The sequence below is a fragment of the Haematobia irritans genome, chromosome 1, assembly GCF_050003625.1.
Source record: "Haematobia irritans isolate KBUSLIRL chromosome 1, ASM5000362v1, whole genome shotgun sequence".
NCBI lineage: Eukaryota > Metazoa > Arthropoda > Insecta > Diptera > Muscidae > Haematobia > Haematobia irritans.
In genome coordinates, this window is record NC_134397.1 from 66,891,874 (window position 1) to 66,903,981 (window position 12,108).

The 12,108-nt window shown below is 32.9% G+C and overlaps 1 protein-coding gene across 1 annotated transcript in view; it reads left to right on the forward strand.

Annotated features, from left to right (window-relative positions):
• LOC142221117 (rho guanine nucleotide exchange factor 17) overlaps window positions 1–12,108 on the forward strand; it is a 189,288-nt gene that overhangs the window by 119,180 nt on the left and 58,000 nt on the right. The gene's annotated exons all lie outside the window — the stretch shown is intronic.

Sequence of the window (12,108 nt, forward strand, 5' to 3'; positions counted from 1 at the left end):
ATGACGGAAAATCGGGCGAAAGATATATATATGGGAGCTATATCTAAATCTTAACCGATTTCAATAAAATTTAGCACACTTGACTACACTACTAATTGTACTCCTAGTGCAAAATTGCAACCAAATTGGGCTAAAACTCTGGCTTCTGAGGCCATAGAAGTCTATATCAGATGAAAGATATATATGAGAGCTATATCTAAATCTGAACCGATTTCTTCCAAAATCAATAGGGTTCTAGTTTGACCCAAAGCAGGAACTTGTGTCAAATTTGAAGGCAATTGGACTTAAACTGCGACCTAGACTTTGATCACAAAAATGTGTTCACAGACAGGCGGACGGACGGACACGGCTAGATCGACTCAGGGACAAAGCAGGAACTTGTGTCAAATTTGAAGGCAATTGGACTTAAACTGCGACCTAGACTTTGATCACAAAAATGTGTTCACAGACAGGCGGACGGACGGACAGACGGACATGGCTAGATCGGCTCAGGGACCCACCCTGAGCATTATTGTCAAAGACACCATGTGTCTATCTCGTCTCCTTCTGGGTGTTGCAAACATATTCACTAACTTATAATACCCTGTTCCACAGTGTGGCGCAGGGTATAAAAATTCATTGGACAAAAGTCGATAAATGAAGTCGTTTTGTCTTTAGAGTTGAGAGATTTTAGCATTAGCGACAGCCCAAAAAAGAGAATAAATTCAAATTTATTTAAAAAAAAAATTCAAATTTGTTTGAAATTAAAAAAAAATGATTAAATGATTCTGTAGTCCATTCTTTTGCTTCTTTGGCTCGGAACCTGTACAAAAATTCTGAGTGTAAAGACAAATTCCTTTGCACTGCGCAATCTTTTTTTTCAGTGAACTTTCCGGACAATTTTTGTAGTGTGTACTAAAGAGAGAGAGGAAACCTATTTCTATGAATTTCGATAGAGCTTGGCTAGGTTATATATTGTGCGATTCATTTACACTCCATTTACATTCTAATTCTATTCATGGTCTAAAATATATTAACCTGATAGGGTATCAAATCGGATTTGATTAGGTATAGTGGCACCCATTATTTTGTAGGCTCATTAGCGAAACGATTTCGTTTCGCAAAAAATATGTTGCCTTGGTGTTGTACTATTTTTTCCCTCATTGTATTTTCGCCCAAACGATAGTGTCATCCCAAAGTTATTGTTAATCCCTAATATTGTGACGGATACAGGTTCAAAATTCTATGACAGAGTCCTTCATATATTGCACTAAATTTTGAGAATGTTGCACCATTTTTCCCAATCGAAATCGCCATTATTAGACAATTTATTGCTCTTTTTATACCCTAAACCACATAGTGGTCAGGGTATAATAAGTTTGTTTTTCTAAGTGTTGTGCGATTCTTTTGTTAGCTCAATAACAATGTACCTCCTTTTTATAAGCGAGTCCGAAGTGAAACACTCAGAAATGTCGCCGGCATTACTGAGAGGGATAATCCACAGATGAAAATCATTTTGGTGTTCTGGCCAAAAATGAACCCATGACCCCTTGTATGCCAGGCAGGTATGCTAACCCCAACACCAGGGGTCTCAAAGTATTGCTTGAATACTTGGCAATTTATCATTTTTGTTCTGAATTATCCATTCTATTCAAAACCTGGTGGAGAGTATGCAACATTCGGCCCAGTTAAATTTTATACCGTTCTCATTACATCCTCTTCTTCTTCTTCCTCTTTTGCCTTTGTCGTTTTTGGATTATTTTGTTTTGTTTTCATTATATTCCTCAATTCCTCTTAATTTTCTTTTACATTTTGTTGCTGTTGTTGTTTATCTTCTTCTTTTCTTCAGCTACACATTATGTACACACACTAATAATTGCACCTGCGTATAATGTGTATACATGTGGCACAAGCTGCTGCTTCTTTGTTCCTTAAAAGTATGTCCATGTGTACAATATTGTTGCCTCTACATTAACATATTTCAAACTTTCTAATGGATACAATGCTACACACACACCGTCGTACTCACTAAAAACACTCAGCTCCACATTGCTCTACATTCAAGCATACATCTTTGAAAAAAAAAAAAAACAAAAAATCTACTGCTGTAAACAAAAACACCACCCTTTTTGCTGCCTCCCTCTCAAACAAACTCTCTTTAATATAAAACCCACACAAGCACAAGCTTATACTCATTTAAAACTTAGGGCTTCTTTACTCCCCCACAAGATAGAATATACACACATACACAATATAGTCACGAGTCCATTTATCTCTGGCCGGAGAACAAAAAAAGAGTACAGAGAAGAGACAAGGCCATAGTATGTTAGTAGTAGCAGAAGTATAGGTATTTGTTGTTAGTTTACATTGTCACTGTAAATACTGTTATTGTAACTGCTACTGCTGCTGCTAATACTTTACTATTATGTCTGACATGCTGTCCTCTTTTCCACTGCCCCACTCCTTGGTTGTTATTGTCATTATTACATTCGACTTCATCTGCCTCATTCTAATGAAAACAACAAAATATATATATATATATATATCATTGGTGGTGGGAGTAGAATAACAAACCTGAAAATAAAAGAAATTATCTTCCACATGATTAAAATGAGGTTCCTGGGGGAAACATTTCACAAAATAAATGTAAACTAGCTGTTGTCGTGGGTTTGCTGGTTTTGGGGATAGCAAGCAAGGATATCCCCTCGACAAATCTGCATACATACATTTTTACCTGTTAGTACTTAGTACATGATAGATATGTAAATTGTACGCGCTTTCCTACCCACCTGTTTATCCATAATAAAATGCGTTTTAATGATAAACGGTATTAAAAATAACACAAACTAATACACCGACAAATGAATTGTGTAAACAGCAAGGATATTAAGAAGAATTCTGGTTTTTCTGAACTAAAAGAAAGTCATATAATTTATATAGTTCAAGTATTGTTGGGCTCTCTACCGTTTATGGAAATCAAAATATTCAATTATGTATATGTATGTATAGTGTAAGATAATATAATTCTGAAATATTTTCAAGGCTGAAGGTCGCCATAAAAATGGAGGGCATTGACTTCGAATTATAATAAATTAATGATTGTAATTAGGATCAACAAGTGCAATTATCAGTTTTTCTACTTCTTTACAATGTTAAATTAAATAACACAATAATAATAAATTAAATTAAATTAAATTAAATTAAATTAAATTAACTTAAATTAAATTAAATTAAATTAAATTAAATTAAATTAAATTAAATTAAATTAAATTAAATTAAATTAAATTAAATTAAATTAAATTAAATTAAATTAAATTAAATTAAATTAAATTAAATTAAATTAAATTAAATTAAATTAAATTAAATTAAATTAAATTAAATTAAATTAAATTAAATTAAATTAAATTAAATTAAATTAAATTAAATTAAATTAAATTAAATTAAATTAAATTAAATTAAATTAAATTAAATTAAATTAAATTAAATTAAATTAAATTAAATTAAATTAAATTAAATTAAATTAAATTAAATTAAATTAAATTAAATTAAATTAAATTAAATTAAATTAAATTAAATTAAATTAAATTAAATTAAATTAAATTAAATTAAATTAAATTAAATTAAATTAAATTAAATTAAATTAAATTAAATTAAATTAAATTAAATTAAATTAAATTAAATTAAATTAAATTAAATTAAATTAAATTAAATTAAATTAAATTAAATTAAATTAAATTAAATTAAATTAAATTAAATTAAATTAAATTAAATTAAATTAAATTAAATTAAATTAAATTAAATTAAATTAAATTAAATTAAATTAAATTAAATTAAATTAAATTAAATTAAATTAAATTAAATTAAATTAAATTAAATTAAATTAAATTAAATTAAATTAAATTAAATTAAATTAAATTAAATTAAATTAAATTAAATTAAATTAAATTAAATTAAATTAAATTAAATTAAATTAAATTAAATTAAATTAAATTAAATTAAATTAAATTAAATTAAATTAAATTAAATTAAATTAAATTAAATTAAATTAAATTAAATTAAATTAAATTAAATTAAATTAAATTAAATTAAATTAAATTAAATTAAATTAAATTAAATTAAATTAAATTAAATTAAATTAAATTAAATTAAATTAAATTAAATTAAATTAAATTAAATTAAATTAAATTAAATTAAATTAAATTAAATTAAATTAAATTAAATTAAATTAAATTAAATTAAATTAAATTAAATTAAATTAAATTAAATTAAATTAAATTAAATTAAATTAAATTAAATTAAATTAAATTAAATTAAATTAAATTAAATTAAATTAAATTAAATTAAATTAAATTAAATTAAATTAAATTAAATTAAATTAAATTAAATTAAATTAAATTAAATTAAATTAAATTAAATTAAATTAAATTAAATTAAATTAAATTAAATTAAATTAAATTAAATTAAATTAAATTAAATTAAATTAAATTAAATTAAATTAAATTAAATTAAATTAAATTAAATTAAATTAAATTAAATTAAATTAAATTAAATTAAATTAAATTAAATTAAATTAAATTAAATTAAATTAAATTAAATTAAATTAAATTAAATTAAATTAAATTAAATTAAATTAAATTAAATTAAATTAAATTAAATTAAATTAAATTAAATTAAATTAAATTAAATTAAATTAAATTAAATTAAATTAAATTAAATTAAATTAAATTAAATTAAATTAAATTAAATTAAATTAAATTAAATTAAATTAAATTAAATTAAATTAAATTAAATTAAATTAAATTAAATTAAATTAAATTAAATTAAATTAAATTAAATTAAATTAAATTAAATTAAATTAAATTAAATTAAATTAAATTAAATTAAATTAAATTAAATTAAATTAAATTAAATTAAATTAAATTAAATTAAATTAAATTAAATTAAATTAAATTAAATTAAATTAAATTAAATTAAATTAAATTAAATTAAATTAAATTAAATTAAATTAAATTAAATTAAATTAAATTAAATTAAATTAAATTAAATTAAATTAAATTAAATTAAATTAAATTAAATTAAATTAAATTAAATTAAATTAAATTAAATTAAATTAAATTAAATTAAATTAAATTAAATTAAATGAGTGTGGCAGCCCGACTATTCAGTCCATTGAGATACCACAGTGCTGAACGATGCAGACACTATCGAAAGTATCCGTGACCAGAGAGCATCTGAGTCATGTAATACGTCACTTCCCCATATCTTCTCTCTCGCCATGACTGTATGTGTCCATATGTCTTTTGCCTCGTTCCTCCACTGTTCCTGCCATCTCTCTGGTCTCTTGTTCAATATTCGTTATCAAATCCGTCGCGCCTTGTTGTTGAAACCTTTTTCCGCTCAATAGCCTGAATGTCTATTGGGATCGTTCTTGCTATCACTGATACACTGCGGTATACAGTTTTTTCGCTCTTGTTCGCCTCTGTAGGGTCTAAGCCCAAATCTTACATCCATAGAGAAGTATACCGTTACTCATCGCCATTGGTATCGCTCTTCTGCTTGGAAGAGGGCCTCCTATGTTTGCAATCAGCCTGCACGTAGAGAAGGTATATGATCTACTCAAACATATTTCAAGAGTAAAATGTTAGTTTTAGACGGAGAACATGGAAGGTTTTTGTCGCAAAAATGTTATTTGCTTGACAAAAATGTACATGGTTGCCGAAATCAGATACATAATTTCCGAGAAAATAACATGGTTGCTACAAACATGTTACATGTTCCCCGTCCAAAAATAACATTTTGCTCTTGAAATATGTTTGAGGTGATCATATTCCTTCTTTAGTGTGCTCAGTCGCGACGTTAACGTATCAGCTTTCTCCGTTGCGTACTCTATCTGCTTGAAGTACGTTAGTTTCAGTCCAGCCTTAGTCTCAAGTCGGTCGTTTCCTATCGAGGAAATTGTATCAGAATCTAGAATAAAATGGGCGTTAAATAGCTTTGGATCATTCAAATCCCCCGGACCTGATGGAATTACTCCGGCGGAGTTAAAAGCGGTGGCTGACAGAATTATCCCCTGGTTGTCGGCGATATATATAGGATGTATCAACTTAGCATATATTCCACGAAAGTGGAGAGAATCAAAAGTCGTTTTCATACCTAAAGCGGGAAAAGCCTCTCACTCGAATGCGAAGGATTTCCGACCAATCAGCTTATCATCATTCCTACTTAAGACTCTGGAGAGGATGATAGATATTTATCTTAGAACTAGTGTCGATTCAAGTTTGCTCTCGAAACGACAACATGTATACTCGAAAGGCAGGTCTACTGAGACCGCATTACATGAACTAGTCAGCTTTATTGAAAGCTCACTATCTGTCAAAGAATACACAATCGTGGCATTTCTAGACATCGAAGGGGCGTTCAATAACGTCCATCCGAGCTCGATATTAAATGGACTGACAACTCTGAATGTTGATCCAGGTATACTTAGGCTGTTAGACGAACTTCTAAGGAAGAGACGCATTTCAGCCACACTAGGACAAGCAAACATACAAAGGTATGTGAACAGAGGCACTCCTCACGGAGGATCGTATTGAAATTCCCTTTAGGGAGTGTGCAAAATACCTTGGCGTTATTTTGGACAGGAAGCTGAACTTTAAGCTTAATATTGAAGAAAGGGCGAGGAAAGCAACGGTAGCTTTATACTCGTGCAAAAAGGCAATAGGGAAAAAGTGGGGACTAAAACCAAAAATTGTGCATTGGCTATACACGGCAGTGGTTAGACCTATAATGCTATATGGTGTTGTAGTCTGGTGGCCGGCACTTCACCAGCCGACAAGTTTAGACAAAGTTCAGCGTATGGCTTGTGCTTGTGTATCTCAGGTGCATTCAGCAAGACAGGAACAAACTCCCTTAATGTCATACTGCATCTATTGCCTTTAGACATTTTGGCCAAACAGTCATCTGCAACAACGGCTCTGCGGTTGCGCGAGCTATCGCTGTGGTCGGAAAAAAGTTACGGTCACAGTTCGGTCCTCAAAATAATGCCTGATGTGCCTAACGTAGTGGATTACACTTTGGCGAGTCCACTTTTCGACAAAAAGTTTGAGACTCTAATTTCCAACAGTGAGGCGTGGTGTACACGGACCCCGGGGAATAAAAGATATATAGATTTCTACACTGATGGCTCCAAATTGGATGGCCAAGTGGGTTTCGGAGTATATTCTAAAGATCTGGAACTTCGAATAGCGAAAAGATTACCTGATCACTGTAGTGTTTTCAGGCTGAAATATTAGCAATAAGAGAGGTGGCGAATTGGCTGAGAAGTAATGTTCCAACAGGTGTTGGCATTAATATATACTCAGACAGTCAGCCTGCAATAAAATCCTTGGACTCTGTGTTCCTCAACTCGAAAACGGCCATCGACTGCCGCAAATCTCTCAATGAGATGGCTGAGCAGCACAATATTCACCTAATATGGGTGCCTGGCCACAGGAACATACCGGGGAACTGCGAAGCAGATGAGCTAGCAAGGCTAGGAACTACCTTACATATTCCAGGGGAACTAGAATCTGTTGGTGTGCCTCTGGCTACCTGCAAGCTCTTACTGCGTTAGAAGGCTGTCATGATGGCAAATGTTCGATGGGAGAATTGTAAGGGTTGTAACGACACCAAGCAAATATGGCCCCATTTAAACTTAAACCGCACACTAGGTATGCTAGTGTTCTCGAGACGCCAGATATCACTCCTGATATCTGCTATAACGGGTCGCTGCCTGATAGGCGATTTTGCAAAAACTATTGGGGCGAAGTATAATGACTATTGTATGAGCTGTCATGATGCGAAGGAAAAGGAATCAGTAAAACACCTCTTGTGTGAGTGTCCTGCAGTTTGTGTAAGGCGTAAGCAAATTTTAGGGGCATATAGCTTCAGATTACTGGCGGACCTGGAAAACGTTAACTTAAGCAGTCTGCTAATGTTTTTGGAACAATCAACAGAAGAAAATAATCGAGAAGGTTCAACGGTTAAAACTAGAAGTGCCCATATGTAATAGGTACTTTTAGTTAATGTGGTATCACAATGGACTGAATAGTCTAAGTGAGCCTGAATCTTAATCGGGCTGCCACTTTAACCTAACCTAACCTAGTCTCAAGTACTTGATTGACTGCCGTATTGGGATTACCATGTCGTCTATGTGCATCTCTATTTCTAAAGACAGATGCCGTCTTGTTAGTTGTAGCAGTTCGGTCTTTTGAATGACTAATTTTGTACAACTAGTCTTCTGCACGTATCATGGTTTGGCAGAGTTTTCGTTGAGGCTCTTCAGTATCTCTTGCCCATATCACAGCGGCTATGTAATCAGCGTAGCGAACAAGGAATGTATCGTCTGACATGGATATCTTCAGTATTTCGTCGTATGTCGTATGTCAGAGATCTGCTCCAAGGATTGAGCCTTGTGCGGAACCTGGGGTCACTTCCATTCTTCTTTGGCCCTGTATAGTGTCATACAGCAAAACTCGGTTCTTAAGATAATTCTTCAATCTTCGTAAAATATTTCGGTATGTGAAATATCATCTCCAGTGTATATATTACGTCTGCCCACTTTAGGCTTTTGAAAACAAATTAAATTAAATTTGCGATTTGTTATCAACTCTTTGCATTGGTTTTTATTACATATAACATTTCGCTTAAACTAGGAATCTATTCTTAGATTATTTTATCCATCAAATAATGAAGACTTTGCTGTTTCAAAAATAGATTAATATTTGCATCCTTTTCTGTCGTCATAGTGATTATACATGGCAAATTACCTTAGGATTTTTATATGTGGCGTTTTTCATGTCAATTAAGTGCACAAAGCCCACTCATATTTTATTCGTTTACTTAATAAGATTACAAGCGTTATCATCCTTCATAGATTGACGCTGCAATTGTATGGTCTACTCTTGCATTGTCTGAGTTGTATTGGCGTAGTATTTATTTATTTTTTTTATAACAGTCACCGGTTGCCAGTCTCATTTATGGCGATTTTTCTTCCATAGAAGTTAACAATGCAAAAAGGATTGTTGCATGAGAGTTTTTTGTTGTTGTGTAAATATGCTATAATTGTTGTTGCATTGGCGCAAGGCTTTTACGTCAGACTTTTGTATTCTCCAATGTAGGATTCTATTCTTGATGTATATTTTTTTATATCTTTTTATTTTATGTCTGAAAATTGTATTGTTATTTAGTATAGTTGATTATTAGCTTTGAAGTTTGAGCCATATTGAATTTATGTAGGGGGTTAAGATAGTGGCATCCCATTTAATTTTATGGTCTGAAAGACAATTTCGTCCATTGTGATACCACATTAACTAAATGTACCTATTACATATAGGTACTTCTTAAATGTACCTATTACATATAGGTACTACTAGGCTTTAGCGTTGAGTCCATCCAATTATACTTTTCTGTTGAACCATTCTAAGTGTTACAAAACAGATTGCACGTTGCTGGAAGCAGTCTCTCAGATTCTAGATTCCCTGAGTTATGTGTAAGGCAAATTCCAACATTTTTGTCAACCCAAGAGTAAAAGGTTACAAATTGCAAGCCAATATTGAGATTTTCCCAATGACGAAAGTACCACGACAAGACTTGGAATATTAGACAGCCGTGTCTCATCGACGCTGATTGGTGGTGGTATTTACTTCAATACAACAAAAGTGACATGAACCGAGTGGTTTACCATGCCGCTCTTTATCAGTTGCTGATATGTTCTCTCACTCTGAGAGAATTAGAGATGCTGCTCCGCTGACTTGGTAACTACTGATGATAATATTTTATATTTTATATCGGCTGAAGGGGTTTTCATCAAGATCGACCAATGGACTCGTAAGTCTTTAAAATCATCTCCTTATCTTTTCCCCAAGTTTTGGCCGCCAACGTCTTTTGCAATTTGTTTGTCAACCAATTGCGAGTGTTAGCCAAAGAGCAAAAGGTTATCAAATGCCATGCCAATACTTCGACTAGGAATACCAGGCATCGTCGCTGACGGGTAGTGGTCTTTACTTCGGTACAACACTTCACTAGTAGGATGGTACATCTTCCTGAAACGTTGCCGTATACGCCTCACCGAGGCCATTTTAGACTCATACCGCAGGTATTGTTCCGGTGTCTTGGAGAAGGTTAGGAAAGGTGGCAGCCCAATGTATTAGGCTTACTTAGACTGCTCAGTCCATCGTATTATCACAGTGATGAATTTCTCTCTTATCACTGAGTGCTGCCCGATTCCACGTTAAGCTCAATGACAAGGAACCTCCTTTTTATAGTCGAGTCCGAACGGCGTTCCACATTGCAGTGAAACCACTTAGAGAAGCTTTGAAACCCTCAGAAATGTCTCCAGCATTACTGAGGTGGGATAATCCCCTGTTGAAATACTTTTTGGTGTTCGGTCGAAGCAGGAATCGAACGCACGACCTTGTGTATGCAAGGCGGGCATGCTAATCATTGCAACACGGTGGCTCCCGTGTGTGGAAGTAGCAAGTCTGGGAGTAATCCGCAGCTCAGAATTTGCCCTCGGCAGGAGAATTCTCCATTACGTTTCGTAGATCTGGGGGTCACATAACCGTTAAAGGGCAACCATTAGACTCGTCTCGGTATCTTTCTCCCAAAGTGTTTTTGCAGCTTATTTCTGCTCCCAACATTTCATCAACCAATTGCGAGCCACAGAGTAAAAGGTACTCAAAAGCCACACCAAGAACTTAGGTCTCCTAAAGACGAAAATTTTATCACAGTACACTAAGAACCTTAAGGTTGGTAGACTTATAACTAACACGTTGGCTGATAAGTCCCCGGTCTGACACATACATGGCGTCGCTATTATTAAATGCATATTATTTTTATATAGTACCAACCTTCAAAGGATTCGTGTCAAAATTTGAGGTCTGTAAGTCAATTAGTTTGTGAGATAGAGCGTCTTTTGTGAAACTTCTGTTATTGTGAAAAAAATGGAAAAAAATTAATTTCGTGTTTTGATAAAATACTGTTTTCTGAAGGGAAAAAATACGGTGGAAACAAAATCTTGGCTTGATAATGAGTTTCCGGACTCTGTCCCAGGGAAATCAACAATAATTGATTGGTATGCAAAATTCAAGCGTGGTGAAATGAGCACGGAGGACGGTGAACGCACTGGACGCCCGAAAGAGGTGGTTACCGACGAAAACATAAAAAAAAATCCACAAAATGATTTTGAATGACCGTAAAATGAAGTTGATCGAGATAGTAGAGGCCTTAAAGATATCAAAGGAACGTGTTGGTCATATCATTCATCAATATTTCGATATGCGGAAGCTCTGTGCAAAATGGGTGCCGCGCGAGCTCACATTTGACCAAAAACGACAACGTGTTGATGATTCTGAGCGGTGTGTGCAGCTGTTAACTCATAACACACCCGAGTTTTTCCGTCGATATTTGACAATGGATGAAACATGCCTCCATCACTACACTCCTGAGTCCAATCGACAGTCGGCTGAGTGGACAGCGACCGTTGAACCGTCTCCGAAGCGTGGAAAGACCGCTGGCATAGTAATGGCCTCTGTTTTTTTGGGATGCGCATGGAATAATTTTTATCGATTATTTTGAGAAGGGAAAAACCATCAACAGTGACTATTATATGGCGTTATTGGAGCGTTTGAAGGTCAAAATCGCGGCAAAACGGCCCCATATGAAGAAGAAAAAAGTGTTGTTCCACCAAGACAACGTACCGTGTCACAAGTCATTGAGAACGATGACAAAAATTCATGAATTGGGCTTCGAATTGCTTCCCCACCCACCGTATTCTCCAGATCTGGCTCCCAGCGACTTTTTCTTGTTCTCAGACCTCAAAAGGATGCTCGCAAGGAAAAAAAATTGGCTGCAATGAAGAGGTGATCGCCGAAACTGTGGACTATTTTGAGGAAAAACCGATGGAGTACAACCAAAATGGTATCAAAAAATTGGAAGGTCGTTATAATCGTTGTATTGTTCTTGAAGGGAACTATGTTGAATAATAAAAACGAATTTTGACAAAAAAATGTGTTTTTCTTTGTTAGACCGGGGACTTATCAGCCAACCTGTTATACTTGATATCGATTAATGTGTAACCGATGATCGGTT